General features: G+C 38.9%; 1 protein-coding gene across 5 annotated transcripts in view; it reads right to left on the bottom strand.

The window, feature by feature from the left end:
* NME7 (NME/NM23 family member 7) overlaps nt 1–10,183 on the bottom strand; it is a 237,027-nt gene that overhangs the window by 733 nt on the left and 226,111 nt on the right. The window lies entirely within an intron of this gene.

Raw genomic sequence — 10,183 nt, 5'->3', positions numbered from 1 at the left:
TTCCAGCTATAATTAAAGATTTAGTATCACTTAACCAACATGGGAAATGCCCACACTAAAATCAGGGCATTGTATTTCTGAAATGGAAACCTTTCACAAAGCCTGTGCAGGCAGAGGAGCTCACACACATCCTTGACGTGGCACTGTGTCTTCAGGGGTGCTGCCCTCTTACAGAGAGACAGACCCGGAGGCCATGGCTGTTTTGGTGAGAAATGCCAGAAACAGCTTCAGTTCCCACCTGTTGCTCCATATTTATAATCACACTAATCTGTTTCTCTTTTCTTGCTATTTCTAGGGCAACAAATTGTGTGATGCGAAATAAGTACCAGAGGAACAATGACTCCACTTAACAAAAAAATAGCAAGGGAACTATGAAAAATGGCACAACTGCTTAACTTTAATTGTTGAAGTCTTTAGGAGACTTCAGTAGTTGAAATGACACAGAAAAATCCTCAAACTAACATACCTACATGAAACTGAGTTTCTCAAAGTAACCCACATTTATGGAAATAGAAGTTTGTCTTGCAGAAACGTCAGCTCATTTTGTAAGGTGTATGTGATATTTAAATTTGTGATGCTTGTGAATAAGGGGAATGGGGCTTTAGGTCTGAGGAAAGGGGACCATTCATTCAAATTGGAGGGTATTTTGCATTTTTAAGGCTGCTATAAGGTCACGACCTTGGTGAGACATACTTAACCTGTTTTCATATGTATTGTGTACCTTCTGTTCTGAGCCATTGTGTGTGTCTGTAACTTTCTCCAAGATTCTCTCCAAATCTTGCTTCTCTTAATTTCTCCAGATTGTGCCAACCTATTTCCCACTCCTGATCTTTAGCGTTATATCACCACTAGGAGACTGGGGAATGTGGTTTGTGTTCTTAGACTCAGCAGATACCTACCATATGCCAAGCACTCTTCTAACAGCTAGTGAGAGATCTATCAGTGAACAAAACAGACAAAACTCCATCTTTTTTCCTCTGCTGCTCATATTCTAGTGTTAACCATTTGCATATTTCTCAGACTTCAATACATTTATTATTTCTTTTTAATCAGTTTATTCTGACCCTCAGTAGATGACATATTTCATGGGTGTAGGGACAGTGCCATCTATCTCCCTTGGGGTGTTCTTACATTCAAGAAATGGGTTTTCACACAAGTCCTGTCAAATACTTAATTCCTTATACAATATAAAGGGATTGAGTTTTTCAAAGATAGGCTGACTGCTTGGAATGAAAAGCATTTAAATACTGAAGAGAGAAAAAGGATTCTCTTTTCAACCCTTAATATTCTCGGAAGGAAAACTGAAATACTGAGTTAGTATGTCAACCCTGGTTAATTTCCCTTGCAAATAAAGAGGGACAGGCCTTGGTCTCAGAAGCTTTGCCATGAGATGTTACCTAGCTAGGATTTTTTTTTTCTTTTCTTTTATTATTATTATACTTTAAGTTTTAGGGTACATGTGCACAATGTGCAGGTTTGTTACATATGTATACATGTGCCATGTTGGTGTGCTGCACCCATTAACTCGTCATTTAGCATTAGGTGTATCTCCCAATGCTGTCCCTCCCCCCGGTGTGTGATGTTCCCTGCCCTGTGTCCAAGTGTTCTCATTGTTCAATTCTCACCGATGAGTGAGAACATGCGGTGTTTGGTTTTTTGTCCTTGTGATAGTTTACTGAGAATGATGATTTCCAGTTTCATCCATGTCCCTACAAAGGACATGAACTCATCATTTTTTATGGCTGCATAGTATTCCATGGTGTATATGTGCCACATTTTCTTAATCCAGTCTATCGTTGTTGGACATTTGGGTTGGTTCCAAGTCTTTGCTATTGTGAATAGTGCCGCAATAAACATACGTGTGCATGTGTCTTTATAGCAGCATGATTTATAGTCCTTTGGGTATATACCTCTAGCTAGGATTTTTAAACTGCTTTTCATTGTACTTTATTACCTTCAATTAAGAATAGTTTAAAACAAGTAGTTTTCCATTTATAGCAGTAAAATAAATTTGTTCAAGTATAGCACTGAATGGATTGAAAGAAAAATAGTAAAACTTCAGGTGGTAAATATGATAAAAAGCATGGAAGTGATAAATGGTTGACTAAAATTTAGGACTCTGCTTGAGAGTATAGCATTTTAGGCCAGGCACAGTGGCTCATGCCTGTAATCCTAACATTTTGAGAGTCTGAGGTTGGAGGATCACTTGAGCCCAGGAGTTCAAGATCAGGCTAGACAAAATAAGGAGACCCCGTCTCTACAAAAAAAAAAAACAAAAAAACCCAAAAAACTAGCTGGGCATCGTGGTACACGCCTGTGATCTCAGCTACTTGGAGGTCTGAGGTGGGAGGACAGCTAGAGTTCAGGAGGTTCAAGGCTTCAAGGCTTCAGTAAGCCTGGGCAACAGAGTGAGACCCCGTCTCGAAAAACAAAAACAAAAAACCCAACCAAAAACAGCATTACCCAGAACCTATCTACTTTAGAACAACAGCATGCCCTGTCTGCTCCAGCTGCACCTAATACCAGAGGGAACTGCTCCAACTCCAAATTAAAAACATCACTGATCAGAAACAAAAGTTCCGTTATGAGAATCTTTCAAAGCTCAGTAATAGCTTAAACTCCTGGCTTCTTAAAGGATTAGTAACACTTTGATATCTGTGTATATTTGGCTCACAGAGGAGAACCAAATGACATTACCTTGAAAATCTAGGACTAAGGGACCTTATGAATACAGAGGGAAGCTATCCAAGGAACAGTCAATAGCAGTTTTAATTGAGTGAGTAAAGTGATCTTGGTTTCAAATTCAACTGAGAAAACATGACTTTCTCCTTTTTTAAGAGGGGGCTACTGTTAACCACACATGTTATCTGTAGTCCCCTGGGCTCTACACTGAGAAAGATGATCAAGAAACAGATAAGCCTGTTATTCTTCCAACCGATGGTTCCAATGAGCACCCATATCCTAGTCATGTGAAACAAAGGGGTGAAACAAGGTTCATGCTTTAATTCTCTATCTTGGTTCATGCTTTAATTCTCTATTTTTCTCTGAGGGACTTTCAGCATCAGTCCTTTCTGAGGGATGAAGTATCTTACTAAGGTGTTGACTCTTATTGACTACAGAATTCAGCTTTCATTTAGTCACAAAGGGATCCTAGACCCTAAGAGAATGCCCATATTGTAATAAAGCTGTAACACACAATCTGTAGCTAGCTTTAGCACAAAGCCTTTAAAAAACTTGGATTTCATAAAATCATAGGCGGCCTCTAGGGCTATCTTTTCCAAGGAGACACATATATTCTCCCTTAGTGTTGACCCTATACAGACCAGGCAGGAGGTGACACGGGTTAATTTAGAACTCAGCCAGCCATAGTGCCTGATATAGTCATTACTTGGTCTGTCTTTTGGAGTGCTTCAAGGAGTATGGAACAGTCCTGCAGGAATAGGACATAGGATCCTTTCCTTTTGATAAGGAGCCGGGGTTCTGAAATAACCAGCAGGTAAAGATCAGGCCTTGGGGAGGTTCTGAAGAGTCTGCTTTGGAGCCTCTAGACAGCAAGAGAATAGTATAATAGTATAATACAACTCAGGTTATACTGCAGAAAATGAAACATAATAGATGGAGAAATCCATGCCTACCATAAACCTTTGAAACCTTTGCCTAGAGCAGGTCTTTCTTTTCTTTCATTTGCAAATTTCTCCTGAGCCACCTACTATGTACCCAGCACTAACTATGAAATGTTGGGGTGGGGTAGAGGTAGGGGGTCACAGGGGAGTGTCCAAACATACTAGGTCCTCATGAAATTTTTACTTTTGTACTTCTAAACGTCTTACATGGTCTAAACTATTCTCATCGATACCACTTCCTTCCCCTCCTTCTTCTGCCATTCATTTAACATATTCAGCATATCCAATGGATAATAATACTTGACTACCTACCTATAAGATTAAGTTGAAGGCTTGTTCTGTCTTTATCACTATTAAATAAGAACAATAGCTTACATTTATTTACTACTTTATAGTGCATAGTCTAATTTCACATATAAATCTCATTTCCTTCCCGATAGCTTTGTGAAGCTTGTTATTCTTTCATTAGTATATCAGACACTTTAGAGGTGGAATGCAGGCATCTATTTTCCAATGGTTTTTAATGTTGGTTGAGTATCGGAAATGCCTGTGGAGTTACATTTTCTTTTAAATAAGAGTACAGGTGTGCTTGAACACTTAAGAGAATCTATCGCACAGTTGTGGAATTCCAGCACCAAATTAAAATATGTGTGCCTGTGTTATTATACTAGATTTTTGGATAAAATCTAGTCAGTTTGATTGAAGTGCAATTTTGTTAGTGTTCCAGTAATATGACATTGAGTTTTAAATATATCAGTGTATTTAGTAGATGACTAACTTTCAACTCACTTGGGCCCCTTACAGCCAAGGCTGGCTGCATGGGCCTGTAGTCTGTACACGGGGCCACATGCCTAGAAGAGCCTTGTGTTTGGTTTAATGCTCTGCTGCTGCTGTCTTGAAATTCTTAATAAATTTTGAAAAAAAGCCCTGACATTTTTATTCTGCACCAGTTCTGCTTAAAGCCAAGGGCCTCTACTGTAGGGTTGCTTTAGCATGGTTGTCCTAATGGCTGAATGAAAAATGTGATTGAAAAGGCTGCTTTTAAAATAAGCAATGAACAGATCGATGGTTGAGAGTTGGGCAGGTTGGGGAAGGTGCAGGGTGAGGCAGATTATGGAAGGTGTGAGCTGGCAGACTCAGCAGGCATGGAACAGAGGCCCTCGGATGGCGCTCTGCAGCCTTGGGCAGGGGTGAGGAGGGGAGGGCTTATGCTGTGGGGATGGCAAGAGGCAGCTACCAGTAGGGGATGCACATGTGAGCCTTGAATGAACCTTTGCTGGGCTCCCTTTCCCTTTTTGTCTCCCCTCTCCAAGGCACTACTTACTTTCAGCTCCCAAAATATGGGGCTCAGAAGTGGACAAAGTGAGGAAAGGAGTGGTAACTGAAAGAAGTCTAGGGTTCTCTGGGTGGAAAGACTCAGAGGAAACATTCAAACCTTGAGAGAAAGGAGATGAAAATCCATCCTTGCCTATTGTTGTAGCTACAGAGCCCCAAAAGCCCTTGGGCTGCACATGTACCCCCCACAAATCTATAGTCTAATTAAAAAAATAAGTTGACTTAGTCATGACAGTATCTTCTTCAGATATGCTTATCTTCTCCATAGGTTTAGTTGACATATTTGAAATGTTTTTTTTTTTTTGAGACGGAGTCTTGCTCTGTCCCCCAGGCTGGAGTGCAGTGGCGCAATCTCGGCTCACTGCAAGCTCTGCCTCCCGGGTTCACGCCATTCTCCTGCCTCAGCCTCCTGAGTAGCTGGGACTACAGGTGCCCGCCAACACGCCCGGCTAATTTTTTGTATTTTTAGTAGAGACGGGGTTTCACCGTGTTAGCCAGGATGGTCTCGATCTCTTGACCTCGTGATCCGCCCGCCTCGGCCTCCCAAAGTGCTGGGATTACAGGCTTGAGCCACCGCGCCCGGCCTTGAAATGTTTTAAGACTAAATGAGCCGGGTGCAGTGGCTCATGCCTGTAATCCCAGCACTTTGGGAGGCCTAGGCGGGTGGATCACCTGAGGTCAGGAGTTTGAGACCAGCCTGGCCAACATGGCGAAACCTCGTTTCTACTAAAAATGCAAAAATTAGCTGGGCGTGGTACTGCACACTTGTAATCCCAGCTACTAGGGAGGCTGAGGCAGGAGAATTGCTTGAACCCCAGGGGTGGAGGTTGCAGTGAGCCGAGATTGCGCCACTGCACTCCAGCCTGGGTGACAGAGCAAGACTCCTTCTCAAAAAAATACATAAATAAAAATAAAAAAAAAAGACTAAATGAAAATGTCACATTAAAATGACGATACATTTTTCTAATTCTGGAAACCCAATGTCTCCAGAGTTCTCTTTTAAAAACCTCAAGGCCAGGTGCAGTGGCTCACACCTATAATCTCAGCATTTTGGGAGGCCAAGGCAGGAGGATCACTTGAGCCCAGGAGTTTGAAACTAGCCTGGGCAACATAGAAAGACTCTGTCTCTACAAAAAAAATTAACAACAAAAAAAATTAGCTGGGTGTGGTGGTGCACACCTGTAGTCCCAGCTGCTTGGGAGGCTGAGGTGAGGGGATCACTTGAGCCTGGGAAGTCGAGGATGTAGTGAGCTAAGATCATGCCAGTGCACTCCAGCCTGGGTGACAGAGCAAGACCCAGTCTCTAAAATATATATAGACATGTATATATGAAATTAAAAACTCAAAAGATAAAAACCTCTTGATTCCTCTGACTGCCACCCACTAAGGAGAACAATTCCCTTTTAAAAGCTGGAAGGTAATTATATCTCAGCCCAGAGTAGAGTGGTGCTGACTTTTCTCTTTATGGAAAATATTTACCTTCTTTGCTAATATAACTAAAGGATACAACTTTCCATAAATTCATCGTAAAATTGTGTTTATGACTCATCATTATCTAGCCCCTTTTGCCTTGAAGATGGTTTTGGTTTTAACTAGTATTTCCCCAGTCTCTCAAAATATGAACAGATGTTTGTTGCTTCTGTTCCCTTCTCCTCCCTACCTGTAATGATTAAAAAGTTTTCTCATCTCAGTGTAACTTAGTCATAACAGTAACTTCTTAGTCATAACAATATCTACTTAGTCATAACAGTATCTTCTTCAGATATGCTTATCGGTCAATTTTTCCATATTTATATTTTAAGTTTTACTCTTAAAAAATGAAGTTCTTGCTACATACCAAATGCTTTAACAGATTATTGTGTGTAATCCTTACAACCACCTTTATGACGTTGGTATTATTAGTCCCATTTTCAGTTCATGAGACTCAAGTTTTTTGAGCTAATAATTTGCCTAAAGACATATAACTCTGTTAAATGTCTCTGGTTCAGCCTGTGCTGGTTCAGAGCTCACACTAGGGATGTAGCCTGGCTGTTGGAATTTGACTCCTAGCCCTGCCATCTCCTGGCCAGATAACCTTGAGCAAATTACTTAACTTCTTTGTTCCTCAGATTCCACATCTATAATGTAACAATACCTACTATGTAGGTTTGTTGTGAAGTTTAAATGAGGAGTTATATGGAAGACATTTAAAATAGTGTCCAGCATAAATATTGCATAATAAATACCATTATTATTGGTTTCCAAATATTCTCCTAATGTTATGGCCCATCCTGCTGTATGTCACTGAACCCAAGTATTTTGGAATAACTCCATCAAGTGCTGACAGCCAGAACTGTCAATTCCTGCTTATCAGATGATAGCATACATAATTATTCAAGTCATGAACAGCAGAGGCAGACTAAGAAAACTTTGAAGACTAAGATAGTAAACAGACGTGAGAACCAAATGCAATATGTGATCCCTGATTGGATCCTGAACCAGAAACTGTTTTTTTTTTCCTTTTGCCACAGAAGACATTTGTGGGTAAAAAATGAAGGTCTGTACATTGATAATAGTATTGTATTAATGTTAACTTCTTGATTCGCAATCACTTCCTGTGGTGACTGCAGATAATATCAGTGTTTTTAGGAAATATACGCTGAAGTATTGAGAGATAAAGGGGAATTATATCTATAATATACTGTTAAATATTAATTACAAATAATTAAATTCATATGTACAGAAGGACAGAAGAAAGGATGATTAACATGGTAAAATATTAACATTTGGCAAATATAGATAAAGGGTTTGTGGAAAGTTATTTTTTTTAAACTTTTCTATAAGTCTGAAATTATTTCAAAATGGAATGATCAAAATATTAATCAGTAGAAAGAACAGAAAGTACTAGATTTGGAGTTGGAAGAATTGAGTTTGATTCTAGCCACTATTTCCTGGTGCTCTTAGGCAAATCATTTAGACTCTCTGAGCCTGTTTCCTAATCTAAAAATTGAAGATAATAAAACCTATCTCATTGGATTTAGTGGGCATGTAAGTTTCTGGGTGGATTTATAAAGTTGTAGCACATTATACAAATAATACTTTTTAAAAAAGGACATATGGCCCCATGTTCCCACTCTGAAACTAGTAGCCCAGGATGGGCTCTGCTACAAATCAGCTACAGTAAAGCTTAAGGGATAGGTTTTCTCAGTTATGAATGCCAAGCAAGCAGAGGGGAAAAACTCAGGTGACCTTGACACTTCCTCTTAGAAATTCATTTTTGTGGCTCCCAGAGAAGAAAAAAGATTTTGACAGGGAACAGTCCATCCTTAAAAAAAAAAAAAAAAAATTCAAATAAAATAAATTGTAAATATAATGACCAGTTCTCAAGACTGGTGATTTTCAACTTGGTTGTACATCACAGTCACCCTATGGATCTTTAAAGAACCAAAAAGTAGATGCTTACACCCCCACCCTGGAGAGTCTAGGTCTTGGGTAGGTCCTAGATGTCCACATTTTCAAAGAGCGTCACAGACACTTCTGATGTCCACTGGGGTTGAAAGCCACTGCCCTGGTACTGTTTATAAGGACTAAATAAGATCCTTTATACATAGTGCTCAATAAACATTAACCCTAATCTCATCTTTTCCTTTCTCTGTGCCTCAGAGTAATGACAAACTGAAATTAGAAATGCAGATCTTGTTGACAAATGATTTACAATAAAGTTTCTGGATGAAGAAAAAAAAAAAGAAAAGAAAACTACTGTCCTAGATAGTTAGTCAAAGTAGGTGTCTCAGAAATCAGAGCTCAAACCAAGCCCATCTGATATCATTATATGTGATGTAGGGAAATAATAAAACCCCCCACTTAATTTGGCATTTACTAGTATCCACAGTACCTTGGAGGCACTTAACATGGATAATGTGCCAAGGAGACAGGTAGGCCTCAAAAGATGAAGTGGGGAATATGGGCAGAAAAGCAGAGTAAACTTCAACAGGATTATCTTGGGTATTGATAAGGAAATAAATCAAAGCAGGTTTACAAGATGAGTTTTATAAACAATGAACAGTGATTCAGGAAAGGGATCTTGGAGTATGTCCTCGTCATTCCCTGAATACTTGGGCCAAAACTGCTGTCTAGGAGGCCATCAATGCTGAGATGCTGAGTGTCCTCATAAAGGATGTTGTCAATTAAACCCAAGGAATTATAGTACTCTTTACAAGAAAAACAAACCACAGAATATTTTATTTCTTGGGAAGTTCCTATTGCTATATTTCATACACATTTCAGTTAGAAAAGCTCCAAGACAAAAATAATAGAGTTAGAAAATAGAAACAAAAATTTTTTAGAAGATGGAATGCCGTTTTTTTTTTTTTTATATAAGGACAGATGAGAAAAGTAAAAAAGCTCTTAGATTGGATAAAAGCTGAGAGAATACATAATCAGAATTCATGAGATAATGAAGGGAATAGCTGGGATGGACTTCGTCACTTAAAATTGGAAAGAAATTATGAAAGCAAATGCTGAGGTAATTTAAGATTTAAGAGAAAATTACTTCATATATTGCTTCATTTAATTTTTACTGTGAAATGTCATCATTTCTACTCTTCAAGTGGATAAAATGAGTCTGAGAAAGGTAATTTTTCCTAAGTCACGAAGTTGGTAGGAGGAGAAGCTGGGGATTTGAACTCAGACCACCTGACTCCAGAGTCTGTGCGCAGAATCACTATACTCCTGGACCTCCCTTATACTTTAGATTTTTGAGAAGGCTAAGGAAAGCCTATATGGCATAGTAAGATTCAAGTTCAACTTTAAACTTTTGATTTACCTTTGAACTCAAGTTCAAATCAAGTAAAAGTCATTAAGAGTTCAGCTAACTTATCTTTCTATTCATCGCTTCTGTATGCTCACAGCCTTTGGACTGATTTTGAAATAGAAATGCTAGTCTTGCAATATTTTCAGCTAAGCCAGAATAAGATAAGATGTGTTGTTTTCCTAGGAATTAATTTCTCCATTTCTAGTCTTCAAGTTTTAGTAAAACGATGCTTGATGACTTACAGCAATAAATTCTTAACTGGTAATCAAAAAAGAATAAACTGTACTTCTGTTCATAGAGGAAAGAAAAAGAAGCACCTGCAATTTGATAATTATAATAATTCATTACACTGCTTACAAAGGATATAGAGACAGTATGGCAAACTAGAAAAACCCAGGATTACTAGTTAGGAGAGTAATGTTCTATACACTAA

The sequence above is a fragment of the Hylobates moloch genome, unplaced genomic scaffold, assembly GCF_009828535.3.
Source record: "Hylobates moloch isolate HMO894 unplaced genomic scaffold, HMol_V3 SCAFFOLD_8, whole genome shotgun sequence".
NCBI lineage: Eukaryota > Metazoa > Chordata > Mammalia > Primates > Hylobatidae > Hylobates > Hylobates moloch.
The sequence above is the reverse complement of the archived record's forward strand: the minus strand, read 5'-3'. Positions and strand labels throughout refer to the sequence as shown.